The sequence below is a fragment of the Apodemus sylvaticus genome, chromosome X (genome assembly GCF_947179515.1).
Source record: "Apodemus sylvaticus chromosome X, mApoSyl1.1, whole genome shotgun sequence".
Classification (NCBI taxonomy): Eukaryota; Metazoa; Chordata; class Mammalia; order Rodentia; family Muridae; genus Apodemus; species Apodemus sylvaticus.
Window position 1 is genome coordinate 115,883,379 of NC_067495.1, and position 6,000 is coordinate 115,889,378.

The following is a 6,000-nucleotide window of genomic DNA, read 5'->3' on the forward strand; positions in this document are numbered from 1 at the left end:
TAACTGTCAATTTACTTAGATTGGGCAATGTACTGTTTGCTACTATTCCTCTGTCAATATGATCAGTCTAATGTGTTTTAATCTTTTGAATGCTATCAAATAGCATTCTGTGTCCTGTATTGCTTATCAGAATTTATATCTAAGTTTCTTTATATATTCTTAGAATGGATCTAAAAAGGAATCACTTGTTTGATATCACTTCCAAATAGAAATATTGTATCATCTTCATGGAACTATTAAAATGTAGAAAAAAAAATTACTGTCTCTACTTGTTTAGAAATTTATATCCTTTTGCTATTATATTAATAGTCACATTCCATTAATTGCTACCTTATCAGACAATGATGCCTAGAAATACCAAAGTGAGTTCTGATATAATACAAGGTTCTTAAAAAACTTGAATTCTTGTATGCCCTGCCTGATGACTTTCCATATTGCATAACAGTTTACTTTTAGAAAGCAGACTAGAGGGGCTAGAGCCAAAGCTCAGTGGTTAAAGAGTGCTTCCTGCTGTACCAGAGGACTTGAATTCAATTTCCAGCAACCACAACTGCCTGTAATTCCAGTTCTGGGGTCTCTAACACCAGTGGCTTTTGTGAATACCTGTACTCATATGCATGTACCCACACACAGATACACACAAACATATAATGTTTTTAACATCTCGAAATTAATCAGAGGAGAGTTCTTCTCTATATTCTTGCTTACACTGCCCCTGTACTACATGACTTTCCTTGTGTTTCATTTCTTTGTACATCTTGTTACACTGAGATCATCTCCTGCCAAGAAAATCTTCAGAATTTTTACCAACATTATATACTGATAAAAACCTCTGTTTTTTTTTAAGATTTATTTTATTCATTTGATTTTATTCATTTGATTCATTCTTGCTGTCTTCAGACACACCGGAAGAGGGCATCAGATCCTGTAACAGATGGCTGTGAGCCACCATGTGGTTGCTGGGAATTGAACTCAGGACCTCTGGAAGAGCAGTCAGAGCTCTTAACCACTGAGCCATCTCTCCAGCCCTAAAAACCTCTGTTTTTACTTTCAAAAAGTATATTGATTTCCTGAATATTATTGTGATGGTTTGTATATGCTTGGTTCAGGGAATGGCAATATTAGGAGGTGTGGTCCTGTTGGAGTAGGTGTGTCACTGAGGGTATGGGCTTTAAGACCCTCATCCTAGCTGTCTGGAAGTCAGGATTCCAGTAGCAGCCTGCAGATGAAGATGTAGAACTCTCAGCTCCTCTTGCACCATGCCTGCCTGGATGCTGCCATGTTCCTCCGCCTTGGTGATAATAGACTGAACCTCTGACCTGTAAGCCAGCCCCAATTAAATGTTGTCCTTATAAGAGTTGCCTTGGTCATGGTGTCTGTTCACAGCAGTAAAACCCTCACTAAGACAATTATCATGAGTGATATTGCCCTGAAGGCATCAGATTACCATAGGTAGGACTCCTATAAGCATCCCTAATAAAGGCCTAGTAAGAAGTGCCTATCAGCACTCAGCTTCTTAAGGCATGAAGGTTTAATTTTTAAGGTAGGAAACTAACTATGGCCCTTTTAGAGTCCTCAGAGTCCTTATTATTGGAAACCCTTTCTTTTAGCCCCCTGTTTGCAACCTGAGGCTAGAAAAAAGATATATTTTCTATAAAATTTAAGCCACTTTAGCTTCTCCCAGCCTCACATGGAGAAATCCTGGTGCTCTTCTGGTGATCTAACCTGGGAATCTTTGTATGATCAGCATTAAAAAAAAATCAATATTCTGACATCTAGTCTTTACCTATTTTGATGCCACCAGGACCCACTGCAGACTAGCAGATCTAATTTTGAAGCTCAGATTCAGGTGTTATAGTACTGAGATAAAGAAATGAAAGCCTGGACAAAAAACTGCAAGTTGCTGCTAGCTTCACGCTAACTGTGTGAGATGAGCAACTTGTCTTAGAGTTTTATTACTGTGAAGAGACACATGACCATGGCAAATCTCACAAAATATTTAATTGGGACTGGCTTACAGGTTCAGAGGTTTAGTCCATTATCATCATGGTGGGGTATGGTAGCATGGTGCTGGAGAAGGAACTGAGAGATACACTTTGATCTGCAGATCTGCAGGCAGAGAGAGAGAGAGAGAGAGAGAGAGAGAGAGAGACAGAGAGAGACAGAGAGAGACAGAGAGAGACAGAGAGAGACCGAGAGACTGAGAGACAGAGATAAAGAGATAAAGAGACAGAGAGAGAGAGACAGAGAGAGACAGAGAGGAAGGGAGAGGGACAGAGGAACAGACTTAGCATGAGCTTTTGAAACCTCAAAGCCCAACCCAGGTGACATACCCTTTCCAAAAGTGCCATATATCCTAATCTTCCTCCAACAGTGCCACTCCCTCATGACAAAGCATTCAAATATATGATCCTTTGGGTACCATTCTTATTCAAACAACCACAATGACCAAGGCAACTTGTAAAAGAAAAAAATTAATGGGGAGGGGCTTGCTTATAGTTTCAGACCAGCACTGGGGTGGGGGTGGGCAATAGGCAGGTAGGCAGGCAGGTGCTGCATGGTGCAGCAGCAGTAGCTTCAGCTTATATCTGATCCACAAGCAGCCAGCCCAGAAAGAAAGACTGAGCATGGAGGGGGCTTTTGAAACCTCAAAGCTGGCCCCCAGTTACAAAGGCCTCCAACAAGGCCACACCTCTTAATCCTTCTAACAACTTGTGACCAAGCATTCAAATATATGAGCCTTGGGGGCCATTCTCATTTAAGCCTCCATGCAACCCATGTTCTCAATGCCTCCAACATGGAGCTGCTCCTTCCCTAGAGGCAGTGAAGTCAAATTCAGGGGGGAAAAGTTATCTTAGAGCCCAGAGAAAAGCAACACAGCAGCTGAACTGAAACACACAAGAGTTGTATGGAGGGCAGAGTTCTAGCACTGTCATTGGGTAGTCTAGTCTATGTATGTCTGTTTCGTTTTTAAGGACTCCTATACAGCTCTGGCTGTCATCAGACTATGACAATGAAGATGATCTTGAACTTCTGATGTTCTTGCCTACACCTCTCAAGTTCTGGGATTGCAGGCACGTCTCATTATGCCTAGCCTAGACTAGTTTTTATTTCATATACATGAAGGATAAAGATAATGCAGGAAGATAGTACAGGAACTTTTTTTATAGACACTACTGGCCCAGACCAATTTAAAAATTTATGTCTTAGAAAAATATAGTAATATTTGTATAGCCCTCCATAGTCCCTGCAATCTCTGGCTCCCGGCCATTTTTCAGAGCTCTTCAGCGGCCTCTTGGCTTCTAAGTGAAACAAAGGCTCGTAGCTCCGGGATTCTGGGGGCTTATAGCATCAGAAATCACTCTTTGGTTGCTATGGCTACAGCAGCAGCTGGATGTCTGGATCTAGAAGCCTGTGTTTTATCAGGTCTTGGTCTTACCAGCTCAGCCTGCTGTATCTGTGATAAAGACTACGAGTAGGCAATAAAAGACCATCTGGGGAAGCATTTATTTGGCTTGATGCAGCAACATAAGGGAACCAGAGTTACCTCCTCCATTAAGCTGGCAAAACTGAGGGTGAAGCATGGTGCTATAGCTAGAAAAGGTAAATGGCACACTTAACGCTGGAATTACAATTTGGCCAACTACAGCCTTGCATATTCAAAGCTCCCTGTTCTGCCAGTCATGAGCTTTACATATGAAATGACCGCAAGATTTTTTTTTTTAGGAACCTATTATAGACATCATATTAGACTAATCACGGGGATTTTTTACCCCCTGATTGCAGGGGGAAGTATTTTTGCCAGGAGGAGGAGTGGAGTCTTTCAGATCCCTGCAAGTTGCACGGAGAGGCTGTGATTAAAGAGCAGCGAACCCTCCGAAGCACCGAGTGGTGATTCCCCTCCCGTTACCTGGGGTTGCGGGCTCCCTTGCAGCTACAGGGGGGTTTCCTTGGAGGGACATGACTGTTCAAAGTAGATGGTCTGCCTCGAGTGCAGTCTGGCAATTGTCAAAAGGGCCCAGTATGCTGACAGCTCCCACTTTGAGGCAGACGGATGTAAGAGAAGGATCTGCCAGCCATCATCCCAGGGAACTAATGGCCCACTCCCAGCAGCTTGGTCATCCACAGAAACAATAAGCAAACTTTAAAGGATCTTTATAATAGCGGCCAGATAATTAGTATTCTTTGTAGCATTTCAACAATGTTTAAGCTAGGTATGGTGGCTCATGCCTGTAATAGCAACAGCAGGAGGATTGCCACCAGCCCAGATCAGCCTGGGCTACATTGGGATTCTAAACTAGCTTGGGATATAGTGTGAGACTGTCTCAAAACATCAATAACAACAAACAAACAAAAATAAAATAAAACCAATAACTAACCCCTAACCATGTGGCCTTAGGAACAGTTGGGTCCTTCTGATTATGCACGATGTAGAATTAACCACACCCATTGGTTAAAAAATATAAAAGACTGTGCCCTATGCCCCTAGATAAACCTGCATTCCTAATGTGTGTGTGTGTGTGTGTGTGTGAGAGAGAGAGAGAGAGAGAGAGAGAGAGAGAGAGAGAGAGAGAGAGACAGAGAGAGAGAGAGAGAGAGAGAGAAGAGGAGGGAGGGAAAGATGGGGAGAGGTGAGGGAAGGAAGGACGGAGGAAGAGACAGACAGAGAGAGAAGGGGGGAAGGGAGGGAGGGAGGGAGAGGGGGGACGGAGGGAGGAAGAGGGGCATGGGCCATGGTCTCCTGTATATCAGGCTGCTCTTGAATTCCCTTTCCGGTAAAAGCTGGCCCTGAATTCCTGAGTCTTCCATCCACCCCTCCCAAGTGCAGTGATTACAGGCATGAACCACTAGTGGTGGCATCAAAATAGCTTATTAAACAGAGTCTCAAACAGACTGGCCTTGAATTTCTGACCCCTTCGCCTTGACCTTCCAAGAAGCTAGATTACAGACGTACACCACCCAGCACACCACCTCAAACATTTCTGGGACAGCCACCTAAGGAGCTTAATATGTCCTAGTATCGCCCTGCTTTTACTGTTTTACCTCATTTGGGTTTCACTTTGCCATGCATACACATCTGGCCCAGAGACACAATACTGGGCCAAGGGAGAATGCAAAAGGCAGAAGCGAAGAGTGGAAGGAAATAGTCACAAGCACAGGGGTACAATGCAGCTTAACTCCCTAAACTCGCCCAGCAGCCCTGGCTTCCCGAGCCTGTTGCGTTCCCCCCCTCCTTCCCCGCTCCCCCCTTCTTCCCTCCCTGCTTCCCCCCCCCCCCTGCCCGAACCCTTGGGCTTTGGGCCGCTAGAAGCCGCCCCCGCACTCCACTGATTGGCTCCGCTGGTCCGCTGGTCCGCTCGTCACACTCTTTTGTGTCAGTAGGCTGATAAAAGCTTTGCAGGTGCCCTGGGAACTACGCTATTCGAATCCGGTTACCTGTGGGTAAGTGCCTGGGTGAAGCCCCTCTTTCTGGTAGCTTCGGGTCGCCTCGCGGCTCCGGAGGTGCCAGCACTTTTCTTCTGCAGGGTGACGGGGCTCACAGGCAGAATCAGTAGCTGAAGACACCGCAACAGCCTCTGGCTACCATCGGATCGCAGGTTTTAAAAACGGAGGGGAGGTGCGGGGCTGGTGAGGGGGGGGTGGGCGGAATGGGAGAGACGTGATTCCTTGGTGTGGAGAGGGAAAGCCGCGGAGGCAGAGAAGCCTGCAGGTTTTAGGTAGGCCGCTTCTGCCTCAGAGAATCAGCAATTGCGAAGCTGGGGGAGGAAAGGTGTATTTGTATGACCTCACTGGGATTCACCTGGAAGATGCCTGAAAATGGTAGGATTTGCCTGGACAGGGAAGGGGTTGGGGAAGAGGCCACCTGGAAGATGAGGGAGAAGGAATTTTGTTTGCCTTGAATCCCCTATGTATCTCCTTTAATTTCTCTGGGTACTGTGGGGGTGGGTGTGTCCAACTCCTATTCTCTTTTACAGCAGCTGCCCATCAAAGCGGAATCTG